The sequence below is a fragment of the Sus scrofa genome, chromosome 2 (genome assembly GCF_000003025.6).
Source record: "Sus scrofa isolate TJ Tabasco breed Duroc chromosome 2, Sscrofa11.1, whole genome shotgun sequence".
NCBI lineage: Eukaryota > Metazoa > Chordata > Mammalia > Artiodactyla > Suidae > Sus > Sus scrofa.
The window spans coordinates 137,392,373-137,417,277 of NC_010444.4; the positions used below are offsets into that span (position 1 = coordinate 137,392,373).

The following is a 24,905-nucleotide window of genomic DNA, read 5'->3' on the forward strand; positions in this document are numbered from 1 at the left end:
CTGTTTCCTTCGGGGAAAAAAGACTGAAATTTTGTTCAGGCAAGAAGGTGTGTGGCTTCTGCAGCAAGCAGCTCTGTCTTGCCAACTCCCTATGAAATCACCTCGTAAGGGAATTCCGTGGGAGGAAATGAGAGGGGCTGTGAAGAGTGAGGTGTGAGATCCTGGGACTTGTCCCTGAACAGCCCTTGGACAGGAGCCACGTTGCTGTCTTTGCCCATGTCCGCCCCTGGGACTCGTAGACCTCACTCCATGCCCCGCATCACCGCACGGCTGTCTCAAAGGGGTATGAGACTCATCCGGAGCCCTCCACCCCAGCCTGCCACCTCCTCCAGGGTCTCCCATCTCTGGGAATCGTCTGTCTGTCCACTCACACAGCTGGATGCCTAGGAGGCACCCCTGTCACACCCTCTTTCTAGCCCCCCCGGGGGGGGGGATTCAGCCCCACGTCTTGGGGTTATATACTCTTCCTTTCAAATCCCTCCACTTCCGTCCATCCTCGCTGCGGCCACCTGAGTCCCTTTGCCTTTGCCTCCCTGCTGGACACCTGCGGCAGCATCCTAGCTGCCCCCGCCCTCTTCGCTGGCCCTCCTGAGTTCTCCTTCCACTCAGCACTCAGAGCCATCTCTGCAAAACCAGACTGACCTTTGCACGCACCTCCTGGAGCCCTCCAATGGTGTCCCACTGTTCTTTGTGTAAAAACCAGACTCCTTTGGGTGCCCTGCAATCCCGTGTCTGTTGTCATACTGCCCCTTGGTCTCGTCTCCCCAGCCACGGTGGCCACCTCACCCAGCTTCTCAAACACACCATCTTCCCCCCTACCCCAGGGCCCTGACATATGCTCCGGCCTCTTCCTGGACCACTTTCTGCTTTAGCCATGTTTGCCTGGTTAACTCTCACTTATCCTTTAGATGTCAACCTCACAGTTACTTCCGGCAAAGCCTTCCCTGACCCTCAAGCCAGCTCCAGAGCTTTTATTAAGAGCTCTCTAGACCAGAGTTCCCTTTCTTTGGGGTCCCTCACTGCGCTGACAGTTAAGCATTCGGGGACATGGCTCTTTGGGATCTGTCTTGACCCCCACCACATTATAAGCTCTAGGAGAGCAGGATACTTGGCAGTTTCCTTCCCTGTCTCGCTCAGGACCTGGCATCATGCCTGGCACTCAGTAGCAACTCCATCCACCCCTGGGGGCTGAGTTTTGATCACAGAGGTTCCACAAGGACCAGAGCCTTCCCAGCCTGCCATTTGGAGATTGTCTCAGAGCCCAGGCCTCCTTCCTTGGCATCCTTTCTGTGGTTGTGCTCCCTTTATTGCCCAGCTCATCTGGGGGCAGGTTTGGTGTTTAGACCAATCAGGAGCCATTCATCTGGTGCTTTATGCAGGGTTGTTGTCAGGTCCTGACCCATGAGGGGCTTTGTGCTTCTGAATGGCAGGTGTAGTCAGAGTCTTTGTGAATGGGATTAGACCCAAATGCTCGGAGAAGGGCTCTTGCTCTTGATAAAACCCTGGGGGTCAAAAAGCCCAATCCTTTGGCAAAGTAAATAATAACCAGCTAATTGGTCTCTTTTGTGACTTCAGTTTGCTGTATGTACTGAGAGCTTTGTTAGCTACCTCCTAGAGACATGAATGGTATTAGCTGGCCGAAAAGGCTTTGGGGGAGTAGGGTCCGGGGGCTCTGATGGTAAGGGTGTCTTCTCAGGCAGCTGGCTCTCCCTCCAAGGCTCACTAGTGACATCAAGGGCTTTCAGTGGTGCCCAAAAATCACCTGTCACTTTGTACAAACCCTTCCGGGAGTTGAAGGGTTAATGCTCTCTGGGCACGCCCCCCACCCCCAAGTCTCCCATCTCAGATGTGTATCGCCCTTTGGCGGCTCTACTGTCCCAGTATGGATGGGTAAAAACATCAGCTTGACAGGAAGGTGCCTAGCAGGTGGGTTGACCTGGGTTTTATCCTGGTTTGTCACTGGCTCTCTGTAAGAGGGAGTGTCATCTCGCCTGTTTGACCTCAGTGTCCCCATGCCTGCTACATCACTCACAGGGCTTACCAGTGTGTGTGGCTCACTCGAAGGTAATGGGTTAGTGGTGCTTTGAAAAGTAACATTATTCAAGTCCAGGGAACTCTGAGAATTGAAATAGACTGGTTGGCAAAGTCTAGTTTTCTAGTGGGAAGAATTTTTTTTTGGTCCTTTTAGGGCCGCACCCACTACATATGGAGGTTCCCAGGCTAGGGGTCACATCGGAGCTGTAGCTGCTGGCCTACATCACAGCCGCAGCAACGCCAGATCCAATGTCTGTGACCTATACCACAGCTCACGCAATGCGAGAGCCTTTAACCCACTGAGCCAGGCCAGGGATCAAACCTGTGTCCTCATGGATGTTAGTCAAGATTTGTTTCCACTGAGCCATGACAGGAACTCCTTGTTAAGAATTTTTAATTCTTGATCTTCTGTTCTAACATGTAACCTTCTTACATGGGCTTAGCTTCTTCCCTGGGCCTCAGTTTCCCCATCTGTGAAATGGGGTGGGCTGATTCTGGGTTAGAAGCAAAACCTGGTTTCCCATCTTGGACAGAGCTGTTCTGTCCAGAGATGCCCCAGGTGGAGGAGGGTGGGTGGGGAGGCTGTGCTGCATCAGAGGGGAAGAAGTAAATTCTCTCCCTCTCTGTCCTCCCACAGTCAAGGCAGACATCACTCAAGAGCACCGAGAACATGGTTCTTCTCAGCAGAGTGCTCTCGACAGCCAGCCAGTACTAATCTATCCAGGTTTGCCATGCTGGCGAAGCTGTTGCGTGGAAAACAAATCCTCGAGGTGCATCTGAGAGAATCAAGGCCCAAGAAGGTGAACTTGCCCAAGACGTGGCAGGTGAGTGCATCTGTGAACCTACAGCCAGCTTTGGGGAGGTGTTGGGGGTGCCTTCTCATGTTTGGAACATATTGAAGAAGCCCCATTCAGGGCCTAGATGGGCCTTTCGTGGACGTTTCGAAGGCATCACCTTTCTCTCCTGCACATCTCCCAGGAGGCCCTTGACCTTGTCCTCTCTCAGAGGTGGCCGCGTTTGTGTTCCTTTGTCTGCCTGCCTCTGTTTTGGGGGGAACATGGCAGACTCCAACCAGGATTCTCCAGCCCCCATGGAAGGAAGCAGACCCACGGCCGTGTTCTTCCCTGGGGCCTGGGACCGAGCACCCTCCTTGGAAAAGGAATTTGGGGCCACGAGCCCCTACGAGGTGCCGTCCTCTGGAAGCAAAACCTGGTTTCCCATCTTGGACAGAGCTGTTCTGTCCAGAGATGCCCCAGGTGCAGGAGGGTGGGTGGGGAGGCTGTGCTGCATCATGGACCTTAGGTGGGGGGGCTCAGAAGCTCTCTCTCTCCCTCTCCTGTTGGTTCCCCCATGCAGGCTGGTGGCTGGGAATGGAAAGGACCTGCCAGGTGAGGCCTGAGCCGAGTTTAGGGCTAGGGGGCCAAGTGAGCAGTGAGGTTTGTTCCTGGGCTCCGGAGGGCAGCAGGCCCCGCTGAGACCCCAGCTGTGTGTCGTATGGCGGAGGGGGAGGTGGCTGGGCTTCGGGCAGGGGCCTGCTTGCTGGGGGACCGCCTCCCCATGGAGAGCAGAGCGGCTGGAGGTCGCTTGTGAGAGGCAGAGGTCCTCCCTGGTCTCCATCCCTCTCTCATCCCCTCCTCTAATTTTATTCTTGCCGTTTTGCTTATGACACGGATGCAGCGAAGGCATCATGTGACCGGGTTGGCCAGCCCCAAACATGACCGCCCAAGCCCAGACCCGGAGACCCTTCCCCCGCCGCGCAGGCCTGTCCCAAGGGCCCTGTGCCCCTGCTTGTGAATTCTGGGCATCTCAACACTGGCACGCTCCTCCGACCTGCTTACGCTGTTTAACAAATGCATTGGGGGACCAGCTCGGAGATGAGGATCGGAGGAGAGAAGGCATCGTCTTTTCTCCCTAACTGTCCCCAGGACGCCTTGAGCGGGCCTGGCGGATTCTCTCTCATCTAATCCGTGTCAGAAAAGGCGCGATAAAGCAATGCAGGCTTTAGAGCAAATCCCCTTCCTGCGCTCACGCCGCTTCGCGCGCTGCCCTCACCCTTTTCCCTCCCCTGCAGTGAAGCCGATGTTCCGTTTTGCGGCAAGGGTTTCGGTGGATCAGGATTTCATATTTCACTCTTCCATTTTTCATATTTAAATTTGCTTCCCTTGCCGGTTTGACTTTCCACGGACCCTTGAAGAACCGGCCGTATTTTAAGGAGCGGTGGGGCCGGGATGGGGCGGGGGGGAAGCGATCTCATTATAGGAAATGAGAAAAATGGGGCAGCGTTTTAAAACTTTGAGTGACTCCAGCACAGTCTTCCAAGTCGGTGTTGAAGTCACTGTTTGGTTACAAGTCTTTAGGTCTAAATGGGGTCGATGACATGTGTTGAATTTGAGATGTCTGGAATATATTCCGAAAATAATGGAATCCAAATGTATGACCAAATTAGAGAACAATTTTATCTGCGACAAAGACGTCTGTAAAATAAGAGCAAACATTTCAACCAAGCAAAACTTTAAAAGACCCACCAAATCTTTGGTCATCTTGCCTCGACTTTTCCCAGTGGGTCTCCGCGGTTGAGAAAACTCTGTGTGAACCAGACGTTATGATGTAATTTTTTTTTTATCCATTTTCCTGTCCTTTCTCTGGGCATCAGCCCTGGGAGACCACGACGTCCTGGAGGGGAGTGAGGACCCTTTGCTTCATTAGCAAAGCTTTGGTGTAAAGGGCTCTTGTCACAAACACTTGGGGGCTGCTCGTCAGCTGTTAAGTCATAGGCTGAACAGCTTGGGCGGGGGCCCTGGGACAAACTGAAGTGGGCAGAGGACTTGCTGTTGGGGCAGGGGCTGCCCCGCACATCAGGAGAGACAGAGTATTTTTTTTTTTTTTTTGGCTCTTTAGGGCCATTCCTGCAGCATACAGAGGTTCCCAGGCTAGGGGTCGAATCAGAGCTGCAGCTGCCAGCCTATACCACAGCCACAGCAACCCCAGGGCCTTAACCCCTGGAGCGAGGCTGGGGATCAAACCTGCATCCTCATGGACACCCATCAGGTTCATTTCCGCTGTGCCACAGCGGGAACTCTGACAAGGTGTATTTCTGATTCTCACACGCCTGGTGTGTGACCAGGGCAACTCCCAGACCCTCTCTGGGCCTGGCCTTTTCCGTCTGTATGAAGAGCTCGGGGATTCTGGGGGGCCTGTCGGGCTGGCCTCTCTCCGGGAAGATTCTGCGGTGGGGAGGGTCCCCTGTGCTGTGATGTGTGCTGCACACTTCCTCCCATGCTCCCTAGAAGCCCGGCGTCTAGGATGACGTGGAGACACTGCCCTTGGGGGTCTATTTATTGGCCCCGTCCATGCAAGTCCTCCAAGGGTGGTGTTCTGAGTCCCCTCCATGCATCCAGAGTGGGTCCGATGTCCAGCTCGCCTCCATCCGCCGTGAGATGTTCATCTCAACACGAGAAGTGAATTAGGCTCAGAGATTTGCCTGATGCCTCAGAACAGGTGGTTCGGGGCGGCGAGGCAATACTTCTGTCCTTCCTGGGTGTTTGCACCTTCCAAACATTTGCAGATGCTCAACCCCGGACTGTGTCCCATCCCTTCAGTGTCAGCTCAAGTCTTGCTTCTCCGTCGAGTTCCCCCACGGCCATACCTGGACCATGGTCCTTGGACTGTTGTCTGCATATTTACTGCGATGTTGAAGCTGGTCTACCAGACCCTCCAGAGACGGGGGACAATTTCCCCACTGCTCGCCCTTGACCACTGACCCCAGGCATTCCTGGGAATGGGGGTTATCTGCCTGTGCTGCCCAGGCTTAAGTGCCTGGCATAAAGGATGGGCTTGCTGACGCCTCCGAGCTGGACGTGCCTCTGCAGAAACAAGCAGGTGGAGGTGTTGGCCGCTGTGGACAGATGATGGGTGGGTGGATGATGCCGAGGCCTGCCCCAGACTCTCAGGTCTGTGCATCTCCTCTGTCGGCTGCTTGCTCGTGTCCGTCTGCTCCATTCTCAGGACTCTGTTTTGTGGTTGGCGCCCCCGCTAGGTGGGAGGCGTCATCAGCTGTGCTGGGGCAGAGGTGGAGGGTGTTATTTCAGGTACTCACATTGCAGAGGCTCCATTGTCAAGGGATATAGACTCTGGTACCTCAAAGACAGTGGACCGAGGGAGTTCCCTAGCGGTCTAGTGGTTGGGACTTGGCGCTTTCACCACTGCAGCCTGGGTTTGACCACTGGTTGGGAAACTAGGATCCCACATCAAGCTGTTGCATACTGCGGCCAAAAAAAAGACAGGGCACTGAAGTCAGCAAGATGGGCAGCAGAGGGTCAGGGGACAGAGTGGCACCTCCAGGAGCAGGTCATTGGCACAGAGCTGTGACTCTGCAGGGATCTGGAGTGAGGGTTTCATTTAGGTCTGGGAGGTGATGGGTAGCGAGCCTGGAGCACTGGGGTGGAGGCGCTGTGGCCCCTGCCTCTGATGGTCCATGTGACCTTGAGCCAGGCAGAATCCTTGCTGGGCCTCAGTTCAAAATCTATGAGATGGCAAGGCCGATGCCCACCTGAGAGGCTTATGGTGAAGCCCAGACTGTAAGATGGAATTGAGGACACCTGCAAAGATGGCGCTTTGTAGCATCCAGGCAAAGAACAAAGATTTCCAAGTGCTCTTGGTACTAGGAGAGATATAAAAGGACTACTGATGATAAGGAGTCCATCCCTGTGTTTTTGTCTGTTTTTTGTTACTGTTTTTGTTTTGTTTTGTTTTGTTTTTTAAAGAACACGGGATTAGGAGTCAGGCCACTGGATTTCCAGAATTCTTGTCCCTCCCTTCCTGTGTGTTCCTATGCTGAGTTCTGCATATCTTTGGGTCTCAGCGTCCCCGTTTGCAAAGACGGACCAGTCCTCCTCATCCTGTTTCCTCCTGGGGCTGCTTAGAGGTGGGGGGTGGGGTGGGGTGGTCACAAGAGCACGTGCCTGTGCGGGCAGTACCGTGGGAATGGGCTGGACTGGTGCGGATGGCGTGGGCTACCGGGAAGGGCGTTCAGGCCAAGACATCTGGGTGTAACCCTGAGGACCATTGCATACCTCGTGGATTCTTCTACACCGTTTTCCTGGGGCCCAGGGGCAGCTTGTCGGGTCACAGGGCTGCAGAGCACGGTCCCTAACTTTTTGTCTGGCAGTGAGGGGCTGAGCAGATGACGTGTTTGTCAGTGTGGCTGCACTTACTTTGCAGGTATTGAGGGGAGCCTCATGTTTTAACTGTGGTACAATAACTCAGCAGCATCAGGGGTGCGTCTAGCTCCTTGGTAGATGGAAGGCTTAAAGGAGCAGAGTCACATTTTGCCAGATACTCATCAGAAAGGAACTCTAGGCTCCCTACTGTGTTTTTTATGATTTTTAAACTTTGTAAGAGCTTTTGTTTTAATAGAGGGGTTTGAAGTTCACGGCAGGATTGAGGAGAAGACACAGAGAGTTGCATCTACTCCCTGGCTGCCCCCCCAACCCCCGCCCATGCACAGCCTCCTCCGTAACAAGCGTCCTCCACCAGAGGACACTGGTTACAACTGATTAACCTGCGTGGTCACATCATGACCACCCAGAGACCATAGCTGATATCGGGGTCCGTGCTTGTCATTGTAGCTCGTATAGGAATAGACACATGGCTAATGATCTGTAGCTCCCATTATAGTACCAGACAGAGTTGTTCCACTGCCCTACAGCTCTCCTGTGTTCCACCTGTTTATCCTTCCCACCCCCATCCCCTGGCAACCACTGATTTTTTTTTTTAATGGCTTCAGAGAAGTGGAGAGATTTGCTCAGGTCCCCTGGCCATAAGTGGGAGCCAGGCTTTGAGCCCTGGCTGCCTCCCTATGGAGCTGGTGCTCCAGAGCACAAGGCTGTCTGCTTGGCGTTTCACCCCCAGGCCAGGGCAGGTGTGGCCAGCGCAGCCCAGGCAGTGGGGGCGCTGGGAGGGGTGGCTGAGGCTGGGGGTGGGGGAAAGGCAGCCACAGTGACGGCCACTCCCCTTCACCCTGCCCTTGAGCTCTGACACACCTGGGACACTGATCTTGACCATGTGGGAAAGGCCAAGGTTTTGGGGGCGGTTGGGTGGGTGATGAGACGATGCAGTCGCTCATGTCACGGAGACCGAGCACCAGGGCTGAGCCAGGTGCTGGGCCAGATGCTGGGGGCATAGCTGTCCACCTGACTGATGGGATCTCCGGCTCCTGGGGCTCCCACTCTGGTGAGAGACACAGATAGCACACAAAGGAAAAACGAATAAGAAAACTGTCAGGTGTGACAGGTGCACTGTAAAGCATTAAAAATGGGTGATGTGATGGAAAACCCTTTTCAACTGGGGGGTCAAGGACAGCTTCCCCACAGAGGTGACGGTTCAGCTGAGATCTGTATGACCAGGAATGGGCTGTGAGAACTTCAGGGGAAAGCAAGACAAGCACATGAAACTGCAAGTGCAAAGGCCCTGGGGTTGAGCAGGACCAGTGTGTTGAAAATGCAGAATGGACAATGCAGCTGGATTTCGGAATCTGGAAGAACGTGGTAAGAGATGATCGGAGTGAGAGAGAGTTCAGACCACGTGGGGCTGGATCTTCACTATTTAGGAGTTTGGATACGATTCCAAGTACAACGCGAGGCTGGGGTGGTGGTGGTGACATGACTGGAATGGTGTTTTGGAAAGCTCCCTTTGGGAGTTCCCATTGTGGCTCAGTGCTATTGAACCTGACTAGTATACATGAGGATGTAGGTTTGATTCCAGGCCTTAGTGGGTTAAGGATCTGGTGTTGCTGTGAGCTGTGGTGTAGGTCGCAGACACGGTTGGGATCCTGAGTTGCTGTGGCTGTGGTGTAGGCTGGCAGCTGTAGCTCTGATTTGACCCCTCGCCTGGGAACCTCCATATGCTGTGGGTGTGGCCCTAAAAAACCAAAAAAAAAAAAAAAAAAAAAGAAAAAAGAAAAAAGAGAAGAAAAGAAAGCACCCTTCAATCACTGAATGGACAATAGTTTGTAGGGAGCAAAGGTGAAGCTGGGAGGTCCCTTAGGCTGGTGCGGGAGTCCAGGTGCAGACTGGCGACAGCGTAGCTGGCAGGACACAGTGGGTGTGGAAGATGTGGGTGGGTGGTTGCAGGTGTGTGTTGGAGGAAGTGCAGAGGCATTTCAGATGGATTGGCATTCTGTGCACACTTGCTCGAGCTGAGGGCTAGCATCGCTCTTTGCCTCAGCCCTCCAGCCATTTGCTAGATGAGGGAAGGGCAGCAGAGGGGCAGGTGCTGGGGAGTGGGATTCGGGAGTGCAGCTTGGGACTGGCTAAGTTTGAGAAGCCTGTTAGATGCACAGGACAACATCAAGTTTGCTCTCATGTACATGTGGTGCCGAGAGGAGGGCTGGGGCTAGAGAGGGACATTTTGCATCATGGGCGTGGCCTTGAGAGCCACACGGCTGGATGAGGTGGTGGCCATAGAGAACAACAGTGGGCTCAGAGATGCGACCGAGGACCAGGCAGTCACAGATGTGGGAGACACCAGTGAGGGTGACAGGGACGGTTCCACCAGTCGGGAACAGGCTGCTGAGGGTGGGCTTTGACCATCAGAGCCGTAGGTGACCTGGGGCGAGCCAGTCCCCTGGGGAGGCCAGAGGAGGCAGGGGGCCTGCTCCCCCACGGCTCTCGTGGTGTTTTGCCAAATTGGGAAGCAGTGTAATGGGGTGTCACCTTGAGAGGGGTGTGGAGGTCAAGGCAGGGGATTTTGAAACATAGGAGATAATACAACAGATTTATGTGCTGATGCAAATGCTGCAGGAGGGAGCAGAAGTTTACTGATCCCTGGAGAAGGGGTGTGGGCTGGAGCCCTGTCTTTGGGAGGGTTCAGGAGGGGGGACCTGTTATCAAAGGCAGGAGCTGGACTTGAATGGGAGCAGGGATGTTTTCTTCACGCCTGCTCACTGGAGGGACTGCACAGAGGGTGGGTTTGATGGAAGGATCCCTGCGGTTCTGGGACCCCCAGATGTCTGTCCCCAGACCGGACCTCTCTCCCAATCCTTCTGCCCATCTGCCTCCCGATGTCTCCAGCCAAGTGCTTCTGAGTGTCCTATGCCTTTCCCAGCTGTGCACCCTGTTTCAATCCACTCCCACTTCAGCCTATTCTTCCCCAGCCTGCCTTGTAGCCCCTTCCTCCAGGGAGTCTTCCAAGATTACCTCAGCTACTGGGGTCCTGACAATCCCGAACCTAGACAGATCCTTGGTGACCAGGCCTCCAGGGCCAGTGGGAGGCATGCTGTCTTGTCGCGTCTCTTGTGCCATTGTCCTGAAGTCCTCTGCGGCTAGGGAGCACGCTGTTGGTTGGTGGAGTGAGAGACAAGAGATGGAGGGCTGGGGTTCTGAGGTCTCACTGACCTGCGTTCAAGTCACAGGTCCTTACTGGTTCCATGACCTTTGGCGGCATTTTTTTTGAGTCTCTCGGAGTCTTGGTTTCATCATCTATAGGGTACAGTTAAGAACAGGACTTAGCTCACTGGCATTTGGTGAGGATTAAATGAGATAATGCAGGTGATACTGTGCCTGGCACGTTACCAGCATTCAATTAATATCATTATCATCGTCATCAAATGTTATTTTTTTCCTCTACCTTTTCTTCAGAGGGATCTTAGGGAAGTCACCTGAATTTTCCGTGCCTCAGTTTCCTTATCTGAAAGCTGGGGACCATACTAGCACCCCGCTTGGAGGGCGGCTGGGTTTAATGAGCTATGGTGTGTGAAGAGCCGAATACAAAAGCTGGCACATAGTAGGTGTTTAAGAACAGGGGCTTGCTGCTGGTGATGAGTGATGCGGGTTGTCTGGGGGTCCCGCCCGCTCTGCCAGGCATTGGCAAAGGTGCCCTACTCCGCAACCCCGCTCCTCCTGGGCTCAGCTCTACCCGTGTAGCTTCTTACACTTTCCCATGAACCCATTCATCTCTGACTGTAAGGTTACAAGGCTTTGAAAATGAGTTTTAAAAATTTATCCTCTTCTGACCCTTTAAACTTCATTTTAAATCCTCCTCGGGCCTTAATGACGCTGAGGCTGTTTGGGGGCATCTTGGAGACGGGGGGGCTGACAGTGCCTCTTGAATTTACATAAAAACACAGGAACACACATGGACCCAAATATGTATCTGTATAATTAAGAATAAACATCATAATCCCCTAAGCAGGCAGTGCTAGTGAGCATCAGGTTTAATAGGGGATTAGGAGGGGGAATTAAAGTTGCCCAAGGGGTACACGAAGCGACTTCAAACACCTTTCGGCAAACAAATTAACGTGGCTTTCAGAAATCATTTTCCAAGGGCGGCAGAGGGTTTCCTCGGGCTTCCCTGCTTTCTTTTGAAATGTATTTTTAACACTTGTATAAACAGTTTGGGCTTGTGACAGGGGCCTTCCTGTGTTCCCTTCATTAGTTGGTGTCTCCGCGAGAAGAATTGGGCTCATTATCTGGGCGTTTTGATCTTCCTGGCAGCGGCTGGTGCTGCTGCGCCCGGCCTGGGGGCCACCCCTTTCTCCTTCCTGTGGCCTGGGGGGTGTGGAACCCGTTGGTGTGTGCCCTGGCCTGTTTCCACATCTTCCCCCTCGAGCCCAGCACCCAGAGATGCCCTTACTTCCTAGAGATGGGACTTCTCTGGCAGAGGGCAGTGGCCCGGAGGTTCGAGGCTGGACCTACCTCAGGCTCATCTGAGAGGCTGGCAGAATCAGCCTTCAGCGGCCAGCCTCCTCTGGCCCCTTTGTTTATTTCCCATTGCCTCCTCCCCAGGTGGATCTGCAGTGGGATGTGTGGCCTCTGCAGATACTGAGTTCCCCATCAGTGGAGGTATTCAAGAGGTTTCCTAGCCTAGGCGCTGAGGGGACTCTGTGTCCGTCTCTGGAGCAGACCTGAAAGGGCATTCATGTTCCTTGTAAACCTGGGATTCTGTGATTTATGCTTTAGAAGTGGGGTCTGAGCCTGGCCATCCAGAACCTTTAGGGCGACAAGGACACTCGTGATGGCATATACAACACCTGGCTCCAAACAGTCACCATCAGTGATGCCCATTCTGCTGTCCTTGCTCAGCGCACAGGAGCTGGAGCTTTCTCTCCATCTGTTCTCTTCCAGAGGCTCCAGGCTGTCGCACAGTCACAAGGGTTACTTTACAGCTTCGATTCTGCATGGACTCAGGACAAAAGCTCCAAGTTGTGTCTATGTGGGTCCCCTTTTAAAGCTCCCTTTCTTCCTGTGTACAATGAGAGTAATAAATTACAGTAGCTTAGTAACTTATTAAGCTCTCCTTGTGTGCCTGAAGCACCTGATCGCTTAGAACCACTCAGGAGGAGGTACTCTTATTGCCCCCACTCTGCAGAGCAGGAAACTGAGGCCCCGGGCATCTCAGACAGTTGATCAAGGCCCCAGCGAGAAAGTGATGCGTAATAGCATCTGATAACCTTCTGCTGGGGATCCGCTGAGCTCTTCGCAAGAAAGTTGGGGGGGGGGCATCCCTCTCCCTCCCAGCCTGGCCTTGACCTCCTGGGAAGGCACAGTGAGAGGAGCGCCTCACAGCTTGGTCAGTGCCCTGGGTGTGGCCGGCGAGGGCAGGTAGTGAGTGTGGCACTGTCTTTCCCACAGAGAGTAGAGCTGGCCAGCCAGTGGCATCCAGTCTGGGCTGCTGAGTGTGCCATCTTCCAGAATTTGTCCTCACCTTTGCAAAGAGGCCAGAAGCTGGAGGTGAGCCCTGAGGCTGATTCACCCTCAGTTCACATGAGGCCACTTGCCCACTTTCTGCCTCTTCTTCCTGCCCCTGTTAGACGGGTGCCCGTGAGGAAGGAGCAGGGAACTGCCTTGTCCCACGGAAGGGGGCGCAGAAAGAGAGGGAGTGCTTGTTGCCCTGACCTGGAGGTGAGGACACAGTGAGGACCTGGCCCCCCAACCCCAGGCTGCAGGGGGCTTTGCACTTATGTCACAGAGCCACAGTCACCCAGAAGTGGGCTGCTGGGAGGGCACAGGAGAGTCAGGCTGGACACACAGGTCTGGCTTCGCCAGGGAGGTTGAGCTTTGAAGCCTGGGAGCATTCCTCTTGGCAGAGCAGGGGGTGACAGCGGTTTGGGGCACACCCCTGGACCACACACTGTGCTGAGCTTGCAACACCCAAGCTCTTGTTTTTTGCTCCTGACAGCCCAGTGCTGCCTCCTGCCTTTTCTCGGTGAGGGGACAGAGAAGGGGAATCCACTTGCCCAGGGTTACACGACGGGATCTGAACTCAGAACAGAAGCCTGCCCACGTGCTCTCCCCTCGAGCAGCTGGGGGACAGTGTGAGCTCTGGCAGAGGAGGCCTGGAAGGACCTGGTGGGTTTGGGGAGCAGCTGGAGGGAGAGGGTAGGAGAGCCGAGGTGGCAGGGCCTGGGGCTGGGGTTGCCGGTGGTGATGGAGCGCACGCCCAGCAGGTCAGAGGCCTCATCCAGTGACGTGCTTGCAAGCAGTTAACAGCCAGGCTTTCCAGGAAGAGAAGGAAAGGAAAAAACCACGGGGCTTTGCTCGGCCGTGACAGAGGCCTCCTGAGCTGCTGGGACGTCTCTGGGACAGGGGACAGTTGAGAGAGGGTCTCTTGCCCCGACCCCTTGTGGGGCCAGGGGACCAAGGCCAGAGGAGTGTGGCCAGAAAGACTGAGAGCCACGCTGGCCCGGAACCAGCCACCAGGGCTTCCGGAAGGAGATGGTTGGGGCTGAACTTTGACCTGAAGGGTTTGCCCATTTCCGCGGTGTCAGTTTCTCCACCGTGGCGCACCTCGAGTTCCCAGTGAGATGGCACTGCGTTCCCTGAGCCTGTGTGAACTGGCTTCTGCGCGTCTCCTGTGGTTTCTGCACGTCTTCCTGTGGCTCATCGCTCTGGCTCTGGTGGTGGGGGCTTACTCGAGAGACAGCAGAGAGGTCACAGGAGGGGAAGTGACCTCTTGGGCTTGGATATGTTGGGAGAAGGGCCCTGGAGAACACGGCCCATTAGGGAGCTGCTGCTGACCCTTGCAGGCTGGAGGGGGCAGGGCTTGGGGCAGGCAGGGTAGGGCCCTTGTACCGGAAGGGTCAGATCCCATCACAGGCGGTGAAGTTCATGTCTTCCCTCTGTTGCAAACCTCCTGGGTCTCGAGCCCTAGGAATGCATGCGGAGGCTTCTGGAAGCAGTGAGACCTCTGTGCTCCCATCTCCCTCTCCCTCCGAGGTCAGGCTGGGCTTGAGCAGTTTCACATGGGTGTGCCTGGCTTTCTTTGGTACGTTCCCTTTGTGCAGTAGGGACAGATACTCCCCCAAGAAATGTCCTGGGAATTTTCGTTGCGGAGGGTGTGGGGGGGGGGGAGATTTTCTTAGAAATAAGTGCACTTGGGGAGTTCAGGGCAGAAGGGCACTGCGGAGCTTTGCTCAGCTGTGACAGAGGCCTGCTGAGCTGCTGCCTGGGATGGGGGAGAGTTGAGAGAGGGCTTCCTGCCCGGACCCCACATGGGCCAGGGGACCAGGGCCAGAGGAGTGTGGCCTGAAAGACTGAGAACCTGGCTGGGCCGGAACCAGCCACCAGGGCTCATGGTGGGAAGAGGGTTGCAGCTGAACTCTGAAGTGTGGGCCGGATCTGGAAGCATGGGGCGGGGGTGGGGTCGCAAGGTAGAAGCCTGGGGGTGTCTCTCTGGCCCTCATTTGCTCAGATCCAGGTCTGATCCCTCCCTGGGCGTGGATAGTTTGCCTGCAAACTACAGTTCCCAGGCTTCCTTGCCAACTCGTTCTGACCAGGTTTGGTCCATGGGAGGTAGGAGCCTGGGGGACTAGAAGGCAGAGAAAAGGCATTTCTCCTCCTCTCTCTCTCACAGGAACCACCTCCTCCTGTGGTTCTAACTGTTGCCCATCATCCCGTGTCCCCATGGTCCTGGCTCCCTTCACTGGGGAGGCCCCTGTGTGACCCGAGCTTCCCCTGGACGGCCTGGTGGCTGGGCTCTGGAGGCACCTGCTCTAGCTTTCCCTCCAGCCCTAGGGTTGACAGTGGCCTTCTCTTGCCAAGGCTGCTGATCTCTGTGTCATCTCATGCTCTCCTGCTCGTCTCTGCGGCTTCTCCAACTTGGTAACTGCATCCCTGTGATGCCTAACAGGGCATGGGCTCTGGGCTCTGTTTTCCTGCCTGACGGATCCAGCCTGACTCTTGGATGGGGAAGGGGTGAGAGGCCGGGGAGGCCTCCTGGAGGTGGAAGGCTGGGGTTCTCCCCCTGCTCTTTTTCTCGAACCACACCTGATGCCTCTGTCCGCCTGGGCCCCAGATTCCTGAGGCTTTGGTGACTTCAGAAGCTGCCTCCGAGGCCTCTGTCTGCCAGCCCAGCAGACAGGTATTTGGCTGAAGCGGTGACCTGTTATTGTGTGGTTGGAGCTGGCCCCTTGCGCCTCTGCCAGCACCCACACGCTGCCTGGCTGGCTTCTCCCTCCCAGGCCCTCCTCCCTCCCCCGCCCTGACCTGCCCGGGGGTGGAGGACCCACTGACCTTTGGCCCAGGCGTCCCATTCCGTAGCTTCTTGGAAGCCCGGGTCTGAGTGGGAGGAACAGGTGAGGCTGGAATTGTGTCTTGTGCAGAGGAAACGCTTGCCCAGGGACCAGCCACAAGCGGTCCCAGCTCCGAGACACTGCTAGACCCCAAGTGTGGCTGCAGGGCTTCCAGGAGCAGAGCTGGGAAATCACCAGCCTAGGCCTGGCTTCTGCTTTGTATTGAGGAAACAGCGGCCAAAGAGGAACAAGGACTCTCCCAGGGTCACTTGGAGCCAGTGGCGGAGCTGCGGTCCCTCCACCCCCGCCCAGCACCCCGTGGCCCTGCCTCCAGGGGGACGGCCCGATGAAGGTGTGTGGTGTGAGCAGTGGCCCATCTGCCTCAGGCGGGGACAGGGTGACTTCGGTGTTCATTCCCCAGGACGCTCTGCACTCAGCAGCCGCACGGAGGTCCCTAGAGGCCTCTCGGGGGCCCAGGTGTGCCTGGCTGCCGTTCTCCAAGTGCGGGGCGCATGCGTGGGGCTCCCTGCCCTGGGTGCGGGTGCAGCAGCTGAGAAATGCCAGCAGGACGGTGCCAGGTTGCGCAAGAGCTGTGTGGCGCTGGCTGTGCTTGTGTGACTTTGTACAGAACCGGGAGGGCTGTGCTCCCTGCGGGAGACAGATGACTCAGCGGTTCCCCTTGGGGGGAGTTGCCAAGGGAGGTGACCGTGGTGGGGGGCCACCCCCCCACCCTGCCCGGGGTGGAGGCCGTGTGTGTGTGTGTGTGTGTGTGTGTGTGTGTGTGTGTGTGTGTGTGTGTGCAGAGTCCTGCAGGGAGCCACAGCAGTGGGGAGCCACAGCAATGGGGTGCTAGGGGTGCCCTCTGCCCAGGTCGGGGGCCGGCTTGTGCACCCCCAGCCCCTCCCACACCCAGCCCTCCCTCTGCGGCTGCCTGACCAGCACATGGGCCTCCCCTGGCTGTTGAGCTCCCCTGATGCTCAGGCACGCTTGCCAGCTCTGGGCAGCAGCCTCGGGTCTGCACATGTTTGCAGTCGAGGACCTGGAGACTGGCCAGGCCAGGGGTTGGGTGGGCAACTCCCATGTGGGCGGGAGGCAGGATGTGCCCAGGAGAGAGCCCCGGGAAAGACGTCTCGAGAGGGGAGGTGGCTGCCTTACTCCCAAGGCTTCGTTGACTGGCCTGCCTGGACTTGAGCGTGTGAGAATACAGAACCACAGAAGGTTCTGGAGCATGGGCGCTGATGCCAGAGAAGGGCTTTGGGAAGGTGGGGGTGGGGAGAGTGGGGGGAGCACGTGAGAGGAGCGGGGTGGGCCGCAGGGTTGAGACCACATGGTTTCTGACACAGGCACCGAAGAGCCCAGGTTCAGGGCAGTGGCTGCAGAGGGTCAGCCTCCCTCAGCTGCCCCGTGCCCCTCCCGCCCCCAGGGTCTGAGGAGACACTGCTGTCCCCCATGTAGGGGGGTCGGGGGTCAGGAATATGGGGTGACCATTGAGAGCACCCTGCCACGTCCTGACTGGCACCACGGGCAGGTTTCTGAATGAGCCATTGAGTTCCTAAGGGCAGTTCGGAAGCAAACAGAGACCCACTCTGAGCCTGAGTTTCCTCCTCTGCTCCTGGGAAGGATCTGTCTTTTCTAGCGTTGTCATGAGGACGGGCCGTGTGCAGAAGGCCTGGCACAGCGCTGGGCGGGTGCGCAGAAGGGGCTGGGTCCCTGGAGCCGGAGAGAAGGTAGCTGAGCCACGTGTTAAGTGATGACCTCTCCCAAAGGTCAGATCCAACCCCCCACACACTCCCTTCCCAAGCCTCTGTGAGGTGCCCTCGGGTCAAGGCGGGGTCACTGCCAAGGCCCTTCCCCACTGGAGAGGCGGCGCCTTCACCTCTCACTGTGCCCATGACTTAGATGAGGCAGGAACCAGCCTGCCCTTTTTACCCAGAGGTCACTAGGGCTCGGATGGGGTCACAGCCCAAGATGTCCCACCTCCAACCAAGGGGCTGGGCCCAGGATCCTTCCCCCTGAGCCTCCTGGCCTAGGGGAGCTGGTGAAGCAACTTGCATGGAGCGGGTGGCCTGACCAGGCAGCCGACACCTGCAAATCCCCCTTCCTTTAATTGAGATGCAAAAGAAATGTCGCCATAACTGAAATGTGTTTCTGGGAGGGCCCTGCTCTCTCTCCCATCAAGCGTGGGGCTAGGTTGGTGGGGGGTCTGGACAAACCCCTCTTCCTCCTGGGACCCCAGCCTCCCTTCTGGGCTCCTCGAGCTGCACATGAGGGCCTGCTTGTGGGCATCCCAGGGTCACTGGCAACATGGAAGGGCACAGCAGCCTCTGAGGCTAGGTGAGGGGAAGGTGGGCCCAGGAGCCAAATTTTGGGGTCCCTGGAAGGGGTGCTCCCTCCTGGAAAGTGGGCAGTGCTGCTGCCTGTGGCTAAGGAGCTAGTCCTGGGCCTGCTCCTCCCCGTGGACACCACGCCCTGGGCTGGCCTGCATGCTGCCCCCACTGGGTGGGGCTGCCAGGCCTTTGTCTCTGAAGGTTCCTGGCTTCACCCTCACACCCAAGCAATGAGCAGAGATGACGGATGCAGAGCCGTGCTTTCTGGGCAAACAGGGCACGCCCTGGTGTTGGAGACGGGGCAGGAGGCTGCTTTTGCCAGTGCGGAGGCTGTGCGTGTGGGTGTGTTGTGTGTGTGTGTGTGTGTGTGTGTGTGTGTGTGTGCGTGCGTGTGCATTGCGAGGAGTTGAGAGGGACCCCCAGGCGGGTAGGGGCTGGCCCTCCTGTCATAGGGACAAGCAGCCTGAGGCCTTGGAGAGAGTCTGTGAGAACTGCTTCCTCCAGTGTGTGGACTGCCCTGGGGGCCATCGCCAGCATCTGAAGAGACTGAGGGGCGATGCAGGGCCTGAATAAGCAGAGCTGCTCTTGCTCTAGGCTCATGCTCTGGAATGCTGAGTCACAGGCGAACCTCCCGAGTCCCATGGTGGTGCCAGGGGCCCTCAGGCAGGCAGGAGACTGCACAAGGTGACCCCCTGGCCAACTGAGCCTTATGTCTGACCTCTCGGGTGGCTGGTCTTGGCTGGTACCCACCCTGAGGACAGGTGCCAGGCCACGCTGAGCTTTTAGGCCAGGTGCCGGGGCCCGGTCCCATTGCAGAAGGAGTCCCCTGGCAGGCAGCCCCAGTGCCACTGTGCAGCCCAGGACTTGGGGGTTCCCCATAAAGCAGAATCATGTCCCTCCTGTCCCTATGGGTGGGGGAAAAAAAACCCAGGCTGGAGAGATTGGATATAATGTTCTCAAGTCTGAGTTTTTCTCCCATAAATTTTTAATTAAACTTTTGGCACCCATCATGTCTTCATCCCTGGAAAGCCCTTGCAGATGCCAAAATTCCGGAACCATTTCCAAACGTGTGCGAATCCTGTGAGCTGATTCGCCGTTGCATGTGGGCACTGCTGGGATTGGAACTTTAATAGCTCCCTGGAGGCTTGATGGTGCGCTTCCAACTCGTAAGCCTGTGCCTAGTCCCTGAGCTGGAATCCAGCACATCCCTGCTCTGCTCTGTTCCCTGGAGGGGCTTGGAGACCCGTGCCAAGGTCCTAGAATTGGAGGAGAGATCAGTGACTCGGGCCTCTGCTTCTTTTTTTTTTTTTTTTTTTTAAGGGCTGCTACCATGGCAGGGGTTGAATCAGAGCTACAGCTGCCGGCCTACACCACAGCCATGGCAGTGCCAGATCTTTAACCCACTGAGTGGGGCCAGGGATTGAACTCCTGCTTTTTAATTCTCAAAGATTTACATTTCCATTTTTATCAAAATACTTAGGATTGGGAGCTCCCGTTGTGGCTCAGAAGTAACAAACCCAACTAGTATCCATGAGGATGCAGGTTCAATCCCTAGCCTCACTCAGTGGGTTAAGCATCTGCCATTGCCATGAGCTGTGGTGTAGCTTGCAGACACAGCTTGGATCTGATGTTGCTGTGGCTGTGGTACAACACGTGTGTGTGTGTGTGTGTGTGTGTGTGTGTGTGTGTGTGTGTGATCTTCATATATATATGGCAGCTACAGCTCTGATTTGACTCCTGGCCTGGGAACTTCCATGTGCATTGGGGCAGCCCCCAAAAGACAAAAAAATAAAAACAAACAAAATTCTTAGGATTCGTATACCTTATCTATAATATTGTGGTACCCACCTTGTAACCCGGTATTGCTGGATGATTTAAGAAAGAAGCATTTGCATATTGCTGTGATGCTGTGTTTGACTGCTCATGTTGGCTTCCAGGGAAGCCCAAATATAGCCCCGGTCCCTGGAAGGAGGAAGCGGAGTTCAGCTGCACTAGTTCACATGGGGAAAAGTGAGGGCAGAACAAAATACAAGCCAGTAGGCTGAGCCAGGGGTCAAGACATGTTCTTCCTGGTGGCCACTGTCACGTTCATATGGCAAACAGATCCCAGCTTGTCACACGGCAACCGGCTTGAGTCATGGGCCGTAACTGTGCAGGAAATGTGTAAGGGAGAGATGGCTAGAATTAGGAGGCGATTAAGAGTTACTTTAGGACGAGCATGAGGCCGTTGTGGCTTCAAGTGACCAGGACAGATCTCCAGAGTGATCAAGCGGTCCCTCGTTAAAATTGGTGCCGCAGGCTTCTGTGCAGGGTTTTGGTTTGGTAGGAAAGCTGGTTATCCTTGCAAACAAAGCCTTAAAGTTATTAATGCCACTTTGTTGGCATCTATCTGTGTGCGGGCGTTCCCTCTCTCTGTTGCCATTCATCACATCAAAATACAGCAACAGAACTGGCTTGAGGCCCCGTCTCTCCGCTATTAAACCCATTCTTGGCAGTTGAACTTGCGCTAAACACATCATCTCATTTTGTTGGTAGTCCTCTTTGGGATTTCATGTCCACGTTTGCCTTGGCTTTTCATGTGCTCAAGACTGATAAAGAGGAGGAGTGAACAGCTCCGACCGTGGTGTCTCTCTATACACGTGCATTCGTTTCCCAGGCCATTTAAGGAGCTCCCGCTGCGGGACGAGCATTGTCTGGGCACTGAGGATGCAGCTGGGAACAGACGAGAACCCGGTCCTCCTGGAGTTTGCAACCCAGAGAGGGAACTTTGACCCCAAACAAAACAAACACAAATGAATTAATCTGTAGTAACATTATTAGGGGAAGATGCAGAGAAAGTTATCTGAGGAAGGGGACAGAGCCGAGGAAGGTGACCTTAGAAAGGATGCTTGGGACAGGCCTCCCCAAAGAAGGGACCCTGCTTAGAGACCTGAACGAAAGGTAAAGGTCAGGAGGAAAGGGAACAAGCTTAGGGAGCAGCAAAGACCTGAGATGGGGGAGTGTGCGTTTACTATAATCTTTTAATTGCAATGGGAATAAAAGTTGATATTCATCAGCATATGATGAGACTGGGTGTTTGGGCATTGGGGGTCTGCCTTGAGAAGTGGGGGTAGCTTCTCAGCCTCCTGAGGGTGAGGGGGCCCAGAAAGAGCCCAGGCCCACAGAGAGGAGCAGCCTGTGGCAGCAGAAGGATTCCCTAAAGCTTGCTGGCTTGAGAGGTGGGTACAGCACCTTGGGCTGAAGGAGAGCAGAGGAGCTGCTGGCAGCCCAGCCCCATGTCCTGTCCCTGTCCCAACACAGCCCTCCAGGGCTGTGGTTCTCAGCTTTAGCCTTTGTCAGAGTCATCTAGAGGGCTTGTTAAAACACACACCGCTGAGCTCCGCCCCCAGACTTCTGGTGGAGGAAGCCTGAGAAGGCACTGGATCCAAGTTCCCAGGGGATGCTGCTGCTGCTGGTCCAGGGACCACACCTGGAGAACCACTGAGAGCAAACGGAAAACCACGCTGGCTTCTGTCCAGAGTGACTGGAGCAAGGACAGGGACTGAGCCTCCAGCCACGGACCTGCCCAGGCCGCATACAAACGGTCATCTGGCTCTGCAGGCTCTTTTGCAGAGCCCCAGCCATGATTCTGGGGGCTCCCAGGGATGTGACCAGGCTGGCTGTGTCCCTCGTTGAATGCCGGTGCACATGTGTGACAGACAAACGTGGCCTGGGAGTTCCCATCATGGCTCAGTGGTTAACGAATCCAACTAGGAACTGTGAGGTTGCGGGTTCCATCCCTGGCCTTGCTCAGTGAGTTAAGGATCCGGCGTTGCCGTGAGCTGTGGTGTAGGTTGCAGATGCGGCTTAGATCCCACATTGCTGTGGCTGTGGTGTAGGCCAGTGGCTACAGCTCCGATTGGACCCCTAGCCTGGGAACCTCCATATGCCACGGAAGCGGCCCTAGAAATGGCAAAAAGACAAAAAAAAAAAAAAAAAGACATAGCCTGTGCATCAGCACATCCATGCTGGTGGCCTTGGCCACATCAGTCAGGAGATTCTTGAGTCAGGTCCTGCAGCTGCGGAGGATGGGAGCAGGGTGGGTGGAGGTGGCCCAGGGCCCTAGGTGGTCAGCGCTCCGGATATGCGGGGGGATGCTGAGAAGCGCTGGCACTGATGTCACCGCCTGGAGATTCTCATCTCTGTCCTGTGCGTCTGGGGTCCGGAAGCTCGTCTGCCCTCTGCTCACTCCCTCCACCGCCTGACTTTAGTCTTGTCCCTGAGAGCCACTGTGAACAGGTGCTCTGGAAACAGGAGGTGGCGTTCCTGGAGGAACCCCTGTGGCCAGCTTGCTTTTCCCTCTCGTGGCCTCTGTCCTTCTCACCGGTACAGCCGTGGGCGTGAGTTGGAGCATCCAGGGAGAAGGTGGGCAGTAGGCTGTGCTCAGTGGCCTGAAGCATGGAGGGAGCTGATGGGAAACCGTTGAGCCAGTGGCTCTGCGCATGCAGAGAATAAATCCTGGCTTCCGAAGAAGCTGCAGAAAATTGATTTTTCGCAGCTTCAGTGGTCATCCTGAAGGATTCGGTGGGGCGGGAACCCTGGGCCGGTTTCTCATCTCTCTGCACCCCATGCTGCTGGGTCAAGTGCTGAACAGGCTGGTCCCAGAGGCAGAGGCCTGGGTCGGCCCTATCACTCCTCCTTGCTCCTCCCAGCACCCTGTGCACCAGGAAGGGGTGAAGGGCCCATCTTCCTCGGCCGCCCTCCATGGCCAGCTGCTGCTTGTCTGTTGCTTGCCCTTGGGCCTGCTGCCGTGGGTGTGAGAGGTGCGTGTGCATGTGCAGCTGAGCTGGGATTAAGGCGTCTGTACAGGGAGGCAGCTGTGCGCCTTTGGTGTCTGGGGCGCGGTGGGGGGCGGCTGGGCCGAGCGCCTTGGGGAGCTCAGCCTCTCCGCATCTGTTCAGTCCCCAGTGAGTGCTGCTGTGGAGACAGCAGCCGACTAGATGGGGTCTCGTGTAGCCATGGCCCTGTGTGTGTGTGTGCGCGCGGAGAGTGGGCTTAGCCCAGGCCCGAGGGAGCTGAAGATTCCCACAGCCAGGGAGGAAGCTGCAGCTACAGACGGATGCTTCCTGGAGCCCCTTTTAGCTTTGGATGATTTCATGGAAAACTCGGCCAGGGTGCTGTGAAGCCGAGCTCTGACCTCTCGTCCCAGCAGCCAGCACAAGGAGTGCCTTAACTTCCAGAGCTGGGCAGTGTGGGCTGCCACAACCTTCCCCTGGCTGAGCGTCCAGGGAGCAGAGGACCTGGGTCTGTCCCCACGCTGCCCTGGGCATGTCACGGCCCCTCTCTGGTCCTCAGCCTGCTGTGAAAACCCAATGAGACTCAACCTACAGTGCCCCACCCTCTGCCCGGTGCAGAGGCGGGGCATTAGCTAGGGAAGGAGTCTGTGCTTTTGCAGTTGCTTTTGTTGAGGTTTGGAGTCTGGAAACGGATCCGCTTTGCTGGTGGGCCCCTCCTATGTGGCATACCAGCGCCTCCCCCGCCCCCACACCCCGCCCCGTGAGCAGCAGGGCCTCGCATCGCTGGAATGTTTCTCTCTTGATGGACTTACTGAAAGGAGCTCCGAGTGAACACTCTGCCAAAAAATACCAAGTTCATCAGGGGCCCGATGCGAAAACCCCTGAAAAGTGGCACGTGTTTCTTGTTCCTTGCCTTGTTTGTAGTGACAGCATCTGATGCCCACCCCTGGCGGGCCCTGGGGTTTGAGGAGCTTGGGGTTGGGGTGGGGACGTGAGGGTGGCAGTGAGGAGGAGAGAAGAAAGGGGGGCAGCTTATCAAGAGAGAAAGGAAAGATGCTTGACTGAAGTGCGAAGTGGGATCCCCGCTGGAAATAATTCGAATGGTGCGGACGTCGTGTGATGAATATCCTTATTTTTCCCCCGACTTTGGCCTGATCTGGGTTTCTCTGCGCTGGCATTTTATATTGATAACATACTAATATCCTGCTGTTAATAATCACAATTACTGAACAGTTGCTACCTTTTCCCAGCCTTTTATTTGCAGGTACTGCAAAGGGCTAAGCCCTTTAATATTCACTCGTTTGTGTCATTATCTCAAGAACCCTCTGAGTACGCATCATTTCCATCTTAAAGTGAGGGAGTTAGGAGTTGAGAGGTCCACCGAGGCAGAGTAGGGGAGCTAGCAGCTTGAGCCCTGGGTTCAGACCCCGGGGTCGCCCTAAGGATACCACTTCCTGGGTGCTAGGATGTGCCTGCATGTGACAGATCAGAAGGGAGGGCAGTGCTTTCATGAGAATAATGATAAGAACAGTGATCCAGTGGTGGTGAAGGGCAAAGGTTCTGGAGCCCGATTGCCTGCCTCTAAATGCCCATACAGCTGCTTACCAGCTGGGTGGCCTTGGGCAAACGACTGGTCCCTGCTTCAGCTGACTCATCTGCACCGACCTTGGCAGAGGCGGTGAGACTTGACACCTGTGAAAGGCTGTTGATGTGTGTTGATCATTGTCCTGTGACTGTCCCTTCTGCACATTCTCCCAGGTCCACACCTAGGAGGTGTCTATGGCTTAGAATGGAGCCTGGCATGAAACAGATGCCCAGTAAGTGTTAGAGTGGCGTTTCCCAGGTAGTCTAGCGATGACTAGTCATCTCTTCAAAAGACCTTTGCCACAGTGGGCCTGAGACCGACCCACAGCAGGGCTGACCCTGCCACCTGTCCACACTGGCCAGCACGAGCTCTCTGGGTCTGTTTGGTCAGAGGGTCCAGATGCCCCCTGCTCCCAACTCCAAGCACAGTCTTCTTGGAGAGGCAAGTGACAGTAGACGCCAGCTCTCCAGCCTGCAGGATGGGAGTGCAGAGAGGCCAGCCGTTCTCTGAATAAGGGGAGCTGCTCCATGTGGCTGTGTGAGCTGTGGGGTTCGAACCCTTGTGCGAGCCTCAAGGGAGGGGGCTCCGAGGGCTGGGCGGGCCCGTGCAGGCGGCTGCAGAGCCTGTCAAGGTTAACAGATAGGCCTTGGCTCTCCCCTAGGAAATCGTTCAATTCT

The 24,905-nt window shown here is 55.9% G+C and overlaps 2 long non-coding RNA genes across 3 annotated transcripts in view; one reads left to right on the forward strand and one right to left on the reverse strand.

Annotated features, from left to right (window-relative positions):
- LOC110259486 overlaps positions 1 to 12,230 on the forward strand; it is a 122,950-nt gene extending 110,720 nt beyond the window's left edge. The window contains exons 2-3 of the long non-coding RNA XR_002341918.1: positions 2,672 to 2,858; positions 12,156 to 12,230. This is a non-coding gene — a long non-coding RNA (uncharacterized LOC110259486). The remainder of the gene's footprint in view (positions 1 to 2,671; positions 2,859 to 12,155) is intronic.
- Positions 5,042 to 15,691, reverse strand: LOC106509564. 2 transcript variants are annotated; one of them, XR_001307218.2, is made up of 4 exons: positions 15,543 to 15,691; positions 12,062 to 12,273; positions 10,230 to 10,511; positions 5,042 to 6,694 (listed from the first exon to the last, which is right to left on the reverse strand). It is a non-coding gene; the product is annotated as an uncharacterized LOC106509564 (long non-coding RNA). The 2 variants fall into 2 exon arrangements; XR_001307217.2 differs by lacking the exon at positions 5,042 to 6,694 and having other exon boundaries at positions 8,961 to 10,511; positions 15,543 to 15,688.